At 36.2% G+C, this 18,295-nt stretch overlaps 1 protein-coding gene across 1 annotated transcript in view; it reads left to right on the top strand.

Annotated features, from left to right (window-relative positions):
- bgm (bubblegum) overlaps positions 1-18,295 on the top strand; it is a 75,045-nt gene that overhangs the window by 797 nt on the left and 55,953 nt on the right. The gene's annotated exons all lie outside the window — the stretch shown is intronic.

The following is an 18,295-nucleotide window of genomic DNA, read 5'->3' as shown; positions in this document are numbered from 1 at the left end:
ATTTGGCGACGGTGGCGTGTGTGTGTGAGTGCGTTTTTTTGCGTATGGCTTGTAATCTGGTTGTATGTAAATCGCAAAATAGGAAATACAATAAAATGTGTTTTTCGTCTTTTAGAGCCGCACATGTTTCTCTGTAGTTCATACATCTGGCAATATAATAGAGGTGCGTTTAGCACAGCGCTTGGATTTGATATAGATTATAAATTTGACCGCAAGCATCCCTGGTAAACTATTGTTTTCTTTTTTTTTCCTTTTGTCTTTATTTTTAAAAAAACCAGTAAAAATTATAATACCTACTACAGTAATGACCCGATTTTGTCAGCCATTGCGGTTATGCGTCCAGAGGGCGCATCAGACTTTTATTTTTCAATAATTGTATGTAACCGTAATTCCAAATCTGCCTCATTCATATTCAAGAAGGATGTTTAAGGTATACTTTGGAGTTGGGGTATGTTCATAAACTACGTAGACAATTTTTTAGAGGGTTTCAGACCCCTCTTCCGTGCCCCTGTGTAGACACTCGTACCTACACATTTTTATATGCACTGTAGACAATTGCCAACCCTCCTACTCTTCTTATGTGTATTGAGGTCCAAACAACTGTGCTAAATTTGAATCAAATTTGGTTGTAATCTGGATTTGCTTTAAAGTTTGTATATGGGGCAGAACTTTAAAGCTTGTATATGGGAAGCAGTAGTTTAATTCTCATTTGTCTGTCAACATTTCACACATTGCTCAATATTGCCTATACCTAAGAGATAATAAAATATGCAGAACAACTTTGACGAAGATTACAGATCGGTTCGGCTTCTGATCAAAACGTTGAGAATGTTTGACCGCATTAACAGATTCTGTAATGTGGCCGCTGGAAGGTATTTTTTAAAATAATTTTGTAATTTTTATGTTAGTCGTTTTATACGACAATGTATATTCTGGCAAAACTTGCTTGTACGCTTGTAAGAACTGCTGTTGCAACAACCAATGGATCGTCGCCGTGCGATTGTGCGGCCGGGCGCTCCCTCGACTCCGTCGAACGACAGATCGTAATGGAGATGTCAATATTTGATATAAGATCTCAGAAAAAAATCATTGTAAGACATATTTTATGCACCAAGATAGGCTAACACGAAGTGCAGTTTAGTTCTCATCGTTAAATAGTATTTTCATCGAGTGCATTGCTAGATTTGTGTGCAATCAGTGATTTGGATTAATATTAACGATACTACACATAATTCCGTAAGCTTGAATTTATTATACCTAGAATTAATTTTTAATGAAATGTATAACCTTATTAAATATAATATAAACACTTAGAAATAACTTATTTTACACGTGATGGAATCCATATTTGAAACAAATGATGAGACGTAAACAAGCATGTCATGTAAAATTAAGTGCTCCGAGACAGAAAAGTTTGAAAGTACGTTTGATTGAGCTGAACTTCGCGTCTATTATGACTCAATTTTATGCCAAAATTGATGCTTGTATATGTCAGTCTCAGAGCACCTAAATTTACATATTTTTTTCTAAGTGTATTAATTAAAATTGATTATTATTGCGCGTTTCACATCAAATTGGACTATAAGCGCGTTTTCACTTATTAAAAAGTGTGATAAAACTGCAAGTTTACGTCTAATCGTCTTGGTGTCTTCGGTGCACTTATTCCTTATGATGCAAGTAATAAGTGCTCCGAAAACATCAAAACGATTTGACGGAAACGTGCACTTTTATCACACTTTTGCATTTTTGGGACAGTTCAGTTTCAGATGCAATCAGCAATAATTACATTTATAATTGTGTTGCCAATATATGGCAGATATTTTGAAAATTGACTATTTAATTTGTTAATAACAATGAAATATAAGTACATTAAATTTCCAAAATATAAACCATCAAACTATAATGGAAATCGCTACATTTACAGTTTTGAAGCTGTACTCACTACGATTTTGTTTTCGTGTTTGGTAAATTTTACCGAAATCAGAACAGCTGAACGTTCGGTAAAACTTTGACCTTCATTTTAAAGGCTATTGAATTTGAAAATAATATCAAAATATGTTCAACTTTGTTTAAATGATCAAATCTTGTCATTTTAGTGGAGATTTAGTTTCAAAGTAGCTGAAAAGCAATTGAATTGAATTGTATAAATTTGACCGAAAAGTTCAGCTGTTCAGATTTCGGTAAAAATTACCGAAGTCGACGATAATTTCTGTGTTTGTAAGCAACAGCTATCGGAAATCGGTGTTTTAATTGAATTAGTCGCAACAAGTGCCATTTCATTTCTTGTATGAAACATAAACAGAGGATGAAATAAATCCAACCTTACATTGGATGTAAGAGAAATTTATTTTGCCCCCTAAAGTGTGATTGTATCTTTCTGATACCAATAAACCCATTGATTGATTATTTGTTAGCTCAACATATTAATATATTTCAGTTTATTAAGGATGCTCAATTCACTAGCCAAAACATCACAAACAAAACTGAAAAAATAATAAATAATCAGTGTTGTATCGCTACAAGTTATACAAACCATTTCTGAGATGTTCTACTCGGATATTGAGTATAACCAGGCAGAACTTATTTAAAAAGAAAACGGATCAAGGCAAGTTATTTTTTATCGTTAGTTGCCACCCATATACCACGTGGGCAATGTTAGATGGGGGATGTTTAAGTGTATATGGTCCTTTATTCGTTTAAAGTTTTGTATTGATGATTATCCATGAAGCGGTTGAAAGGGTAAAAATTCTTTCATCTTAAAAAAAATGTAGTTAGTGAACAGTTCGTAATCGAAAAGATCAGGATTGTTTAGTCAATAGTGAAGATGGTAATTAGGTTGGATAATAACTCTGTGTCACACAATATAAAAAAAAAAACCGTTGGAGGTACTTGCAATAAAATTAGTTCCAAAGCAAATCTAAAAAGGTACCGTCCATGAAAAACCCCATATCTAAAACAATGCATCAAACAACTCTTAATAATTCGTCTTAGCTACTAAATTAATGCAATGTAGGTACCGAAAGTATGAAAACATAAAGTTTTAGCCCTTGACGAGGGGTAACGGGGGGCAAACTGAGATCCATAAATTTGAAAATTAGAGCTGATTTCCCAGAGTTGTATAGCATGTGACCTTTCCGAACTGTTTCAGTAAGTTGAGCAGTATGCTTTTATAAAAAAATAATATTGGTTTTTCATACCACTAAACATATATTATAAACAGTTTTCATAGTTTAGAGTAGAGAGGGTCTAGTATAAGAGAAGAGCGGACTGGCTGGTTTTGAGCCAAACGAACTGTCAAAGCCAGAGCCATTCGAGCAGCGCCTATCTTGTTTTCATTACACTGCCAGAAACCACCTAGGCATAGGTTGCCAAGGCAGTTTGTTTTGAAGCCACTCCTCGCTTATACCAGACACTCTCTAGTTTAGAGCAACCTAGATAAGTTTATCTACATGGGAAGTTTTTTACTCGCCTTCAAAATGAAACCTGTTGTGATCAAATGGGTTCAAAATTGAATGTGTAACAGGTATTTATCAGGCTTTTTAGAAAACGTTTGTAGATCTGTCATCAGGACGAATTAGTGCTATCAGGGTGACCAGTGATTTTTCATATATTCGGGAAAATTCATCGTGAAGCATGGGAAGATGAAAATATTTTCACCTTACCTGATTAATTTATCCACCCCAGGTGCTTGGTTATTTCAGCTATAAATCAGTTCAGATCTGTAGATAATCGAAAAATAAGACTCTCTATGGATATTTGTAAGTTGTGCAATAAAATATAGGGGAAATGTCTCCAATGTTGACCTATGGATCTAAAACGCTGTCCAGACTGGAGAGTTATAACATGTTATAACGGTTGTCAAATAATTGCAACACAGAAACCACCATCAAGATAGCGCTATAACATGTTATAACTCTGAACAGAAAAAAACATCATTTTTTCTGTCGCGTAAAATCTCCCTTCGTTTAATTTTGAGCTTACTTGGCATAAACAGCGAAATCGTTTACAAGCTTGCAAACAATATTGCTAATTTATGCGATATTGCGCTTAAATTTACACGAAATATCGCGTAAGTGTATGCCAAATCTAGCGTTAATTTTATGTGCGCTATATCTCGCAGAAATTGACATGAATTTTTCGAACGGTGTGTAGTCTGAACGTACTATAAGATTGGGCCTATTAGTACGTTCAGACTACAGAGTTATAACATGTTATCTTGATGGTGGTTTCTATGTTGCAATTATTTGACAAACGTTACAACATGTTATAACTCTCCAGTCTGTACAGCGTTTATCGCTAAAAATCTACTATTTATCAATTTTATTTAGATGAACGCGTTATTGGGACGTTACTAATGGATATTTTTGGTTGCTATTGAAAATTTAGTCGATTGCTGAATTTATGTATGCCCATATTAGAGACACTTAGGCCGACATTACCTGCATTTCCCCTACATTATTTTGAGTTTGAAAATCGTCATTATGATGTAAACAAATGGATTGGATGACATTTTCTCTCAAAATCGGCTTGCGCACTCTACATTGATGGTGCATGAAAAGAGCCGATTGTGACCATGTGAAAATTTGCCATGATATGTGTTGGTAAATTATCTTCAATAGCATAGCTTCAAAGGAAAAAAAATGATAACGATGAAAGTATATTCAACAAATTGGCTCGAATGTTATTAAATAAACCATTGATCTTCATTATTTACAATGTTTTGATCCTTTACACATCAATTTTACAGTCAACCCACAATTATGGGCCAGCTAATAATAATCATGAATCTCTCAGGCCACCGTTTAAGTCAACTGGAAGTGATCTTCAAATGTAAAATGATCATAAGAAATATATCAAGTATCAAGTTAATGATTTTTAAACAATTTCTAAATTCAATCTCTCACTCTTTACAATTCGGTCTAATGACACAATCAGCTCAATAGCGTTCGTCCTAGTGACCATAAAAATCCCCTGACACAGTTGCTCAGTAAGTTCTCGAGCTTTGCAAACATAAGTCTCAAGCTTAGTAAAGTGATGCAAATTGAATTTTCTTAGTACCTATCTCGATAGTATCATTTACTTTTTACATTTACCAATATTTGTAAGGTCACTAGGCTGAACGCTATTACGCTGAATGGGTCATTAAACCGTAAAGAGTGAAAGATCGAATTAAGACATTGTTTAAAAAATCTTTAACTGCGGAAATTTGTTGAAGCTCTCGGAGTAAGAAAAGGTTTGAACATTCCGTATTCTGAACTAACAGAAATCTTAAAAAATTCTGAAGCTTTAAGATTTTTTAAGAGCATCAAACTGCATTTTTTTTTAAATTTGGTAAATATTTATGAAAACAGTTTGGTCTTAGATTTTCAAAACAAAAAGAATTTGATTATTTTTTTAATTTGATTGGATTGAGAAAAAATACCCAAAATGTGGAACATTGGACAATTCACAGATTAAAAAAATATATTTTGGTTCTGTGAAGTTTTCAAGGCTCTACAAATTGGAAGAAGGTTTGAGCTCCAGTAATTAAAAAAAATATATCATAGAATTATGAAGATAATTCCTACGGATTTTTTAGGAGAATTTAAAAGGCATTAAAAATCAGTGTTCACTCGGCTGTCGACAAAAGCAGGCCACTCTCGATGTGTGCTACGCGATCGTCTGTTTTCTCGGCAGCAACCATTGTGTGGTCCTCCTCATTGTTCTTCATCAGCAGTTCTTTCGGTCGATGCGTCGTCGACTTTGGAAAGCAACCGTTTCGTGATGAGTGTGTGAGTGCTGACCACGTTTTGCGTCCATTGCTGCAATGGACGCGCTCTGACCCTCGTTGGCGTACAACAATTTGCCATACAATGAAACCACTGGAAGCGACTCCAGTTCTGATGGAGGAGGCTTTTTGGATAGCGGAAGATAAAGTGTTTATCATGTTGTACCTTTTGACTATAGTTTTAAGATGTATTGTAAGTGACCAAGAATCCTCGGCTCTGTAAAGTTAATTCGGTTGAGCCTTATCAAATAAATTTATAAACAAAAAAAAAAAGGCATTAAAGTGTTAATTCAAGAGAAATGCTCAGCAGAATAACTACAAAATTATGAAAAACATCCTAAGGGAGTTCTGACCCGAATTCCAAAATAATTCTGAAATAATGTTTTGAGAGGCATTCCATGGAATTTATGGCGTGATGAATAAAATATCTGAATTTAATTCCTAGATAATTCTAAAAGTAATTCCATAGAAGTTGTGAAAAGAACATCAAGGAAAAATCCTACGTGATTCTGAGTTCATTTTTTATGGGGATAATGAGTGTCGTGACCGGACCGAGGTTTCCAGATAGCGACATAGAATCTTCAGCAAAATTGGAATGAGTCAAGAACCATCCAGGATTGTCATTATTGTGAGATGGAAACACTGCTTGAGCATACCTAAATAGAGCGGAATCACTTAGGAAAGCATTGAATCATATAAAAAATGGTTGGTATCGCTTCGGAAAATACGGATTCGAAATGTCATTGGAAAGTAGCGAATCACTTTATAAGTACTGAATGTCATGACCGGACCGAGGTTTCCTGCCTCGGTCACGGCTACACGAATTCGAAATGCTCTCGGCTGCTCTGCTTGACTGCTGTGCTGCAATTACTGCTGCTGGTACTGCTGCTTCTTCACCAAAATTTGTCACAAGAATGTCGTCAACGAGCTTAAGTACACACTTAGAAATACCTAATATTACACGTGAATCCATCTTTGACATAAAGGATGAGACGTAAACAAATATGTCATGTAAAATTAAGTGCACCGAGACTGAAAGGTTCGTTACTCGATGAAAAGTACGTTTGGTTGAGCTGAATTTCGCGTCTATTATGACTCAATTTTATGTCAATATTGACGCTCGTATATGTCAGTCTCAGAGCACCTAAATTAACATCAATTTTTTTTTAAGTATGTAGCCCTACGTATTTTTCATCCGTTCCCTCATTCGCTGCTAGCTGTGTCTGGATTTATTATTATTATTATTATTCTACTAAATCTACCACAATGAGGAGATTAGCAAGTGAATTTTAAAAATAACTCCAAGAGAATTTTGGTGAAAATTCAAAGATAATTATTAATACAATTTATAGGGTCTTCGAAGGATAATTTTTAAGAAAATAGACTCTAGTGGATTCATGAAAAAATTCTTACTAGTCCAGTTTATTTAAACGTACTGAAATTCCTGAGGAAAGTTTTGAATATTATTTTGAGAGTATTTTCAAAGGAATATAATTCTCAGCATAATACTAAAGAAAACCTATGGAGGATTCCGAGGAAATTATTTCATGGGATTTTCAAAGAGAATTCCAAAGTACAAGAAGAGTTCTAAAATAGCATTTCCAGCCCAAAACGCAAACCGTTTGGACATGAGTGTTTCCGATTTGAATGAAACATTACTCATATGTTAAATATCACTTTTGAAATAAATAAAAAAGGGAAAAGTCTGACAACTACCAAATCTGAGAATGAATTGTTTGTTTTGTAATATACACTCACGGAAAACACATCTCGCTGCTGGTCATCATGACTAACATTTGAACATGATATAATATGTTGAAAATTATTATTACTATTATTTTTAATTCGCATTAACTTGAGAGTGGCTGGACTTAGGAATAAAGCTATTATATAAAAATTTATTGAAAATTATGCGCAATACTCACATTAATTATTATTTTACTAAAAATAATGCAATTTCATAAACTTTAAAAATTAACAAAAAAATATAAAAAATAGAGATTTTTTTCAAGCAAGTTACCAGCCTACACTTTTCACGTAGTTTTAGAACATTTCTTCAGTTTTCTTGATAACTTTTTTTTTACGATAGAAGGGGGGGGGGGTTTAAAAATATTAATTTACCAAGTTTTTTATTTAATGTATTTTCTTAAAGATAAATTAATCACCTACAACTTCTTTTCAGATGTCATTTTGATCAGATCAATAGTTTTCATGTCATGATGTTTTGAAAAAAATATAATAATTTTTTTAAACCTTTTTTTTAAACTTACTGTGTAGAAAAAAATCACATTTAAATGAAAAATGCAATCATTGATAGCAGTGAACATGTGAGCAATATTTTATTCAAATCGGAAGGGGTCGAGTCAAAATTGACATATTTTTTTTAGCATTTTGGGCTGGAAATGCTCAAAAATATTTTTTTGGGAGTTTTTAGGAGGATCTCATGATTATTCTCACCAGAATTGTTCGGCTGAAAGTCTCCTTAATTAAGATAACTAAATAACTAACCAGAATTCCAAGGTAAGTATGGGAAAACAAAATTTTATGTTGATTTTAAATACGTTAATATTAAACCGTTTGGAAAAATAACACATAAGTTGATAAAGTTGAAATCTGCATGACTTAGAGACCATGACAATATCAAAAAAATATTTATCACACACTTTATAAATTGTTTATTCATAAACAATAAAAAAATAAAATTGATCATATATTAAGAGGCAACTAACCATGACTCGATTTACTTCTGCTTATTCTTCTTGTATCCCTAAATCATCACTTTCTAAAAGTATTGGTAAAATTCGATGGTAATTAATTGGAACGTTTAGTTTCATTTAATTAGTTTTCGATATGTATTCAACAATAAAAACATACACTCATCTAAGTTAATGGTTTATACTTCTTATTTGGATGTGTTAATAAACCTATCTTCACTGCTAGAGGCAATAAATCTGGCAACACTGGTTCAATGATTCTTTTATGTTCGCCAAGAGATTTGACCAGCAGTTTATATTAATTTTGTGTATTCGATTACGTGAAATTGTGGAGTGCTACCAAGAACACAAATAAGTAAAGCGCTGTCCAGACTGAGGAGTTATAACATGTTATAACGGTTGTCAAATAATTGCAACATAGAAACCACCATCAAGATACCGCTATAACATGTTATAACTCTTCAGTCTGAACGTACTATATATGCAATAAAGGTGTTTTACCCAGAAAATTAACGATGTAAAATCATGAAATACTTGGCTTGTGTGTGAATGTATGTGTATACTAATGATGATGATTGAAGAATATTTCAAAAAGAAGAAGAATCCAAATTGAGTAACGGTGTCTTGGTTTGTTATTTTTTTTCTGATTCTCCCGTCGAATTTCCCCGGTTTTGTACTATTTTGTACTACTGTTCTCTATCCGGCTTGACCTACTGTGCAATTATGCCGAAGATGGTTACCTTTTATATGACCAGGATCATGATATATTTCATGTGGCCGTCTTACCCCTAGGGGTGGCAAACCATACCTTTATTTTTATCTCTCATTATTTAGTCTGTTATTGATTCGTGATAAAACATCATCAAATGGAAATAAAATTTTCTGAAAATCAATATAATTAGGAAAAGTACTCTAAAGATCAATAACCACTAAATTTATCGCGGAAATTTTATACAGTTTTGGTTAAATTTTACTTCAAGCTTAGAGTGGCCGTCTTACCACGTCGTCCTTACTGTAAATTTACAGTCAACTTTGTCCAACTCGACTTTGAAGGGATCATCGAAAGTGAAAAGCGAAAGTAATAAAGTAAAAGGTCGCCAAATTTCAGCCCCCTCCTCTCCCTAAAGAACTTTTTGGATGCCCATCAAGACATTTCTTCGAGTTTTGGGAAAATAGGATCAACAATCTTGGATGAACGACTCGTTTTACGTATTTTCCCAATTGATTTTCCATAAAAGTTTTTTGCGGAAACTACTAAACGCACCGGTCATATGTTTGCAAAAATAATCACGCAACCACGGGACTTTTATTTTAGAAACAGAGAGATGAGAAATGATCGTATGATGTTTCTTGTTGCTCACTCAGCTTTCTCTAGAGTAGCGTTCGCTCATTACTACAGTTGCAATGCACCGACAGACAACCGACAGAACCGCTCTCTCTCTATCTTTCAATTCTCTTTCCACTTCCTAATAAATATTCTTGGGTTGAATTTACATACCAATCTCAGTAAGGTCGAAACAGCAAAACATGTAGAGCAAATAATAGCAGCATATTCATCAAACTAAAACGTGACATTGTAAATAGCTGCTACTCTCCAATTTCGACCAGATTTTATAATATTCGATTTGGAGAGAGCCCCCATATCGTCAATCACCGTTGGCTTGCCTTCTTCTAATATTTATTTATTTGGCGGACTTACCACTGTCACATATATCTTCTTGTTTCCCAATAAATAACTCTCACTCTCGCGAAATACCCGCAGATTTACGTTGCTTCCCCGTTTTAAAATTCCTACACGTGGTTTTGTGGCTGCATTTGTGTCATATAGGTGATGGCATCGTTGATGCGTTTTTCTTCTAAGATGCATACGATTTTTTTTTGTCATTGGGATATGTTGGCAAAGAACAATAACATCTGAGATGATTGCGTGTGTCGCAAAAATTCAACCATACAATACATGGTTGGATTAATTCGCTGTGTGATTGTGCAGAGGCGTGTTAAGATTAGCATCGGGGACTTGGTTTCGGATTTAAATGGACGTGCTCTTATCGTTCTTTGAATTTGCATTAAGGAGCTTTCAAGGTTTGAAATTTGTTGAGATAATCGCAGGCACCTGACAGTTGTTACACTTGCTTCCATAAGACAGAGTGTTTTTAATTTGGTTGCAGAGTTAATTGGCTATTCCCAAATTTACTGAAGTTATCCAGAGGATCCTCAGTAGTTGTTCTAAATGTTATCTGGTTAACGATGACAAACTGATGAAGGTATCCTCTCGGAATCGTCTCCCAATCTCCGACCTCTATACTCTGCAGGGTGTGGTAACTCTGTAGCAAACAATTGTGTCAGAATAGTACGGCTCGTGTGAACTCTAACTATATAAACAGCAGCTTCTCCTGCTACCCTCCTGATGACGGCAGTTGTTCATGTTTGCTCAAGTGTATCCTCACAATCTTAAGCGAGATAAAAAAAAACTAACCGAGAAATGAGTGAGGTGTAACGTCGTCACGCGTCGCGCTGTTCACAGAGCTAAATACTAAATACACGTTAGTAAGAATCGGCAGTTGCTTTCCGAATCGGTGATTATCCACCGAGCACTAGAGGACAGAGGGAGGAGTTCAGACAACCAGATGACGACGACGACGACGACGACGACAACTGGGAGATTTTTGCGTGCGGTATTTGGGATATCGCGTGATCGGAATACGTGAGAATCGGTGAAGGAAGAGGCCTGTTGCTGATGTAGGGGAGAACAATCCATGATGCGTTCCTGGGGTAAAATGGCCCCGTGCGGTTTTTCGTTGCTTTCCTATTACTAATTCTGGAATTCTATAGCGATGCTGCTCGATGAATTCACGAATTGACAATCGGGAAGCTATGAAAAACAGCGTGGAGTCATTTTACCCCAGGGGTGCGTTTTACACCGTCCTACCATACGAGCGTATCGAGAGTGGACCATCGTCCGGTTTCGTACAACTATTGTGCATTCAATGCCCACGCAGTGTGTGGAATAGGGGGATGAATGAACGTTAAGTTTTGGCCTCTCGGATGATATCTTAATTTATGTGTACAGCGAAAAGAAATACACAAGCTGTTCATTGTGATTAATTCCTGTGTTTGTGACGTAATTTATGGCACGAGAGTGAACTGCAAAACAGCGCAAATGAAGTACGTGACGGGAACGGTTTAGTGACTAATGCACTGTTCGTTAGGAAGTTGTTCCGGGAAATTGTCGCTTGTTTGAGTTAGTATGATAATTATTTGGGGTGATATTTTAGTTTTATCTGGCAGTAAAATAAAACAATAAATTTAATTGCGATAGCAACAAGTGCATTCTACACGCAGAACAATGACAAATATTTACGAATATCACCTGATTTTTCATTAAGGGCTCCTCGGCAGCCTAGCCAAGGAATATGCCGCTGGCTACGCTGGACTTGGCGAATTCGATTCCCCATCCGCTCGAAGCTAGGAACCAAATCTTGGATTAACTGTGGAAGTGCGAAAAAAATACTATCATCTAGGAGCATTTATATGTTCCAGCTGGTCCGGCATCATCCAAGAAGCAGAAGACCTGTGATTGCGCTTTATCTGGACAAACGAGTTGGATGATACGAATCGAACGCTCGAAAAAAAAGCGTGCCTCGCTGCGTCCGTGCCAGAGATCAAAGGGTATTGCTATGAAGAGCATTTCATCTATAAATAATATTTCAAAGAGACTGTCTGATAGCGCCGATTGATTGTGAAACCTCATATGTTTTACTGGTAACATTTGCCTTCCCACATGGGAAACACCTACCAACAACCATCGAAAATGGGGGTATTTTCGAAAATAAGTGCATCATCAATCATTATGGGTGTCACCCACGTAGATGCTTGAAAACAAAATGGAAAATATAGATTAAATCCCTGTATTCGCGTTTGACGCAGGAACGATGCAATTGTGTCGCGCCTTCCAATTGCGTTTTGATTGGTATTAAAGTTCATTCATTTAAATAAGCTTATCTTGTTCATATGCACGAGCCGCATCTTGCGATTTTATGCATTTGAGATATGTTATCGTTTCCGGTAAAAGCATCATACGAGAGATTTTATTTCCAAACGTATCGATCCTTATCAACTTCACGGGTAGATTACGCAGATTAGAGGGGGCTTAGTGCGTGAGTAGAAATAGGGTGAAGTACACTTCTTAAGGATTTTTTTCCTCGATTTTGTTTTCCGACGATCTTGTTTTCCGTGCTGAGCACCAATGCTACCGACGTCAGGGAGGCAGCCTCACACCTGGACCCGACCTATCGACCCATCAACTCATGAACCGGGAACCAGCGTCTTTACTTCTCTTGCGAAGGAAGGCGTGATCAGAGATGTTATGCCTCAGAACATCCCGGCGGCGCCGACTGGGATGCTGCTTAAGGATGTAGTTGAATATTTGAATTTATTGCATTGCATTTATTGCTGATTATTATCTGTATAATTTGAACAAAAATATTGATGCCTGATGTTATAATTTATTCAGACAACGAGATAACTCACTCACTCAAGTGTCCTGAGCACTTCCAGTTCACAATTAACAGTGGTTCAGGAATGAAAATTAGGAGGAAATAAATTCAAAGTATTTTCATGTTACTTCATACGCGAAGTTTGCGATTTTCAGAGTTGGTTGGAAATGCTATCTAACATGAAGCTTTAGTGTAACGTTTGACTTGCACTGTCGCACTCATTTTCAACTTCTATTCAATTCTCAACTCATTTTCAACTTCTATTCAATTTTCATACTGCCGTGCTCTAGTGGAACTATCTACCTACCCTCTTCTAAGACCATTCTCTAGCAAATAAATTATCACACTAAAGCTTCATGATAGATAGCATTTCCAACCAATTCAGGAAATAAATATTTTGATCCGGAAGTTGCGACTTTACCAGTATATTGTCTCCTATGAAGTTGTTGCTTAAAGGGTGGAACGGTCAAAAATTGGTCGACACAAATTTAGCGATTTTTTTTTAAATCGTGCATTTAAAAACTACAAGGGCAGCCCTATGGGGTTGAACGCAATGGTTACGTAGGAATACGTGGTATTATATAATATATCTTATTTGTTAACTGCAGCAACTGGAGTTTGTGTTTTGTGTAGGAATAGGAATTTGAGCGGGGTTCTCTCCGTTTATACTCTTTAGTATGACGTGCTTGACATAGATGGCCCACAGCGACTCACGAAGAGCTACTGATTCCGATCATTAGTGGTGCAGCTTGCAGGCAGCCTTTCGTTGTGTACTGGAGACCAATGTTCAACGCCACGTGCCGACCGGACACCACCACATACGGTGATTGGAACTGAATCCGATCAGCGGTTGAGGCCAGCCTTGGTAGCTAGCTGCTTGCGGGGAGCCTTTCGTTGTGTACTGTGCACCACCACTCACCACGCGGTGATTAAATAAACACCGTTTGGTGTGACCGGATGGAATTTAACTTTGAAATCTGTGTTAGGGAAATCGTTTTTTGCAAGCAATCGGTGATAATTTTAATTATCAAACAACAGTTGCACATTCAGGCAATTTTCAATAGTGACATTTTGAAAAATGATAAAGTCTTAAAATTTAACAGCGTAGAAATATATCTGATCGATTGGTGATAAAATTATTGAAATTGGTCCATGGGCAGCTGAGTTCTTAACGTTCAAAATCTTTCATAATTTTGTTACTTGTTCCATTTTCGGTTTTCACAAAGTGTAACCCCATATAGAAATCACAGACGTAGTCCTGCGTCAAAAAACTTGAACACCCCTCATGTGCGTACGGAATGTTGCCTCTATTTTGTTTTTGCCATTTTTCATTCAGTTGTCACATTGGCGTCGAAGCAAGAGGAGCAGCGTTTTAAAAACTTTGCTCGCTCATAAGCAAAATCCAAATTATTCCCACGCAGATTGATTACGTCAGAAATTTGATTACGTTATAATGCACGATGAAATATACGTCAAGACTGATTTCCGGCAGCTCGGAGGTCATGAGTTTACACGGCTACCGGAAAAGGAAAGGTTCAAGAAAAGTTTAAGCAGAAAAAGTTCTCAAAGTTCCCGAAAAAATATTTGTTTAGACAATCGATTTGCACCTGTGGGCTGAAAAGCAACATTTTCGTGACAACTGGTATCGTCAACCAAGATATTTATGAAAAGACATGTTTGCAAAAACGATTTTAGCCTTTTTTGAAGAATCTTAGTTGTTTCGTGCTGTTTTGACCAGACCTCACTTCCTTTCACTGCGGGAAAATGGCTCAGGAACCCTCCAAATTCGCCGGAGCTGCACTCAATTAAAAAATATTGGGCAATCGTTAAGTAAAACCTCAAGAAACTGAGAAAACAGTTGTTAATGAGAAATAGTTCAAAGCAAATTGATGTTCAGAATCAAATAAGGTTGATGCAACAGGGGTACAATATCTGATGGAAAGCGAGAAACGTAAGCCCCACAGTTCGCATTTTGAAAATCGGAAGCCTAATCAAATAATTTTCCTGTATTTGAACATCAAAAAGAAATAAAGTTTACATAGTTGAAGACGAGGTTGAAGATGCTAATTTCAAATAGCAGAGTAAAGTGATAATTTTTATACGATAGATGAGGAGATGAGGTATAGAGTTGATAGAGTATATAGGTGGTGGGAGGGGGGGGGGAACACCTCACCATCCCTCTCCAAAGAGAGATGATCAACCCGATTTGAACCTTCCTCAAAGTTGTCCTTGTTCGCTCTCTACTCTCTATATAACATTTTTACACTGCCGTACTCTAACGGAACTATCAACTCTATACTTTCCTCTCCTCATCTATCGTATAAAAATTACCACTTTAGTCTGTTATTTGAAACTTAGTATATTCAACTATGTAAATCGTTAACTTCACGCAGAAGTAATACAAACAAATAAATAAAGTTGGGTTAATTATACAATAACTAATCAGTGTGTACTTAATCATGATTGACCATTTTTTTACCGTTTCACCCTTAATAAGCCCTTTATTTGACTGAAAGTTGCAATTAGGGTGGTCTTGTTGTTGAAATTTACTTTTTAATTTCTTTTTATTTCATGATAAATCCTTGCACAAAGTTGTAGATAACTTAATTTTAAGAAGCTATAGTAGTAAAGCGTATGATTATTTTCCTATAGCAGTTTTTATGATTTAATATAAAGTGTCCCCAAAAAATAAAGTTTTGATAGAATAACTCTTTTATTTAAATTTGTACGTGAAAGTTGTCTTCTTCAACTTTTATCTTTTTTAAGGATCATCCTATATTAAATCATAAAAACAGCTATAGAAAAATAATCATAAGCTTTACCACTATAGTTTCAACAGCAAAGTTTCTAGAAATTACGTAATCTACAACTTTTTAGAGAGATCCATCATAATAAAACCAGACATGAAAATGTTAAATTTTTTCTTGGCATTTCATCGATCACTCTTTTTGAAATTTTCATTAACATTAAGGCCTGATTATGATGATATAATCATGATATCGAACTACCACTCACTGTAGCAAGGCAACTGTCGGTAGTTCGACTTTTTTTGCTTTATTATAGAGACTTTCAGCCTGTAGCTGGTTCGACTTGATCTAGTTTAAAAATCTCTAATCGTACTCAACCTGCCGAAGGGCCAACAACGGTTTGGGTGAATACGTGGGCAACATCGCCCACGTGCATCCACGGGATAAATTAAAATCTCCTTCCAACAACAGGATCTACCGGTAAGAGACAGGCCATCCAACAAGAGGATGCCCAAATCAGTGAGGAGAAGAGCCCGCCCTCTATTCACGAAATGTTAAAGACAGGGAATTGGCATTTCCACTCTCCCTATCCATTTCGCTTCAATCGGGTGCCCTGGTGGACCCTACCGTATCCAGCATTTAATGTTTCATATAATAATGGTATGGAAGTTAAGAGCTCATTTGATATGTTGCAAAGGAATCCATAAGATTACGATGATTTCGAAGAGCACCCATAGATATGGTGCCGTTACTTCTTCAACTGGTATTAAAAACAACTTGTCACACTGCAGCGAAAACCCCCAACAACCACTAAACATACTCTAGCTCAGTGGTGCTCATGCAATGGTCAGCGGGCCACATGCGGCCCGCCAAGTTAGATTGTGCAGCCTGCAGAATGCTTCCAGTCTGTGGAATGTATGAAACCTGTTTCAAATTAAAATTCTATTGGATATCTTCTTCTCTTTAATCATCAAAATTATATTCAGAATTTCTTCTAAATTTATTCTTAATTTCTCTCGAATTTTTCATTCAATTCCCGTTTAAGTTTGTATCACAATTTCTTTCAAATTTTCCTAAAATTCCGTTACGTTTAATTCTGTTGAATTATTCTCAAAATTTCCTTACACTATCCTCAGATGTGAATTTGAACTTACATGGAATTTAACTCAAAACTACTGCTAATTAACCTCTTCTTGACGATGTCGAAACTATCAATTTCTCCTTAAGATTCCTTTGGAATCGAATCAACTTCAGATAAAGATTCATTTCGAATTTGTATCACAATTCTTTTGAAATTAATGTCAGAGTTCCTAAAAAGTACTTGTCAGCATTGTTTGGAACTCTTATCAGAATTTATTTAGAGTTGTGGAGTTTTGGATATTTTTGGAATCATCCTCTGAATTCTCTATGAGTTCTTCTCAGACATTCTTTGAAGTTTTTCTGGACAGTTCATCACAATCTCCTTGGAAGTCTCTTCAGAATTGCCATGTAATTCTTTGAATAACTACCGAGTACTTTCCTGAAGCTTTCCTCACAATTTCTTTTCATAATTATTTTTATTATTTGACTTGAGTGCGGTACAATCGATAGAACTGTTTCAAACACATCGTCGGTACATGAGCAAATCGGGGATACCCCTCACCATCCCTCTGCAACTGGGGAGTTTGGTAAAGAGAGATGATCAACCCGATTCGTATCTTCCCCAAAGTTGTCCTTGCTCGCTTTTTACTCTCTATGTATATACAATTTTCACACTGCCGTATCAACTCTATACTTTCATCTACCAATCTATCGTATAAAATGACCACTTTAAGTCTGTGATTTGAAACTCAGTATCTTCAACTATGTAAAAATTATGGTTAAATTTGTTCAACATTGAGAAATCAATGGTATTCTGTGAAATTTACATGGATTTTTATAAAAATTGCCTGCATTTAAGCGCAAATTTGCATTTTAAGAATTCTTCTTTGTAATTTCTACTGAAAATGTCCTTTTAAGTACTCGCGCCAACCAAGAGCGCATCATTCAGTGAATTCCCAGAACTGGTTTTCGCCGATGCGTCGAACACCCCACGGACCTTTGTGGTCGTGCTCGACTCCTTCACCACCGGGTGGTGGGGAAGATAGCAAACTATAGAGTGTTCTTCTTGATCTGGGGAGACTTTACGCATATGTCCTAGATTTATGAATTCCCTCATGAATGCGTAATACCGCCCCTTCAATTCCTCGTTTCGATCAAGTTTCCTTTCGAGGCTCTCCAACCGTCGCAAGGAATTGCAGTTGGAGTTACCAATCATATGGGAAAAGCCTTTCTTTTTGGGATATTTGACCACATGTCGCCCAGTCGATTCCCGTGATACTGAGCGTTTGTAAAAATCCTCACAGCACTGCTCGGTTGGTGATAGAATTCTGGAGTCTACTTCCTCTATTCGCCAAAATTTCTCGATGTTCCGATCGAGTGACTCCAAGGTAGAAATATGGCATAGCGTGGGGTGGGATATCGTTTCATAAGACGACTTTCCCGATACTAGCCAACCAAACACGCTCTCCACAAGCGTGGGTGATGATTTCC

The sequence above is a fragment of the Ochlerotatus camptorhynchus genome, unplaced genomic scaffold, assembly GCF_037179485.1.
Source record: "Ochlerotatus camptorhynchus isolate MF236.1 unplaced genomic scaffold, CSIRO-AGI_Acam_v1.1 ptg000040l, whole genome shotgun sequence".
Taxonomy (NCBI): domain Eukaryota; kingdom Metazoa; phylum Arthropoda; class Insecta; order Diptera; family Culicidae; genus Ochlerotatus; species Ochlerotatus camptorhynchus.
This window is presented reverse-complemented; position numbering and strand designations above follow the sequence as displayed.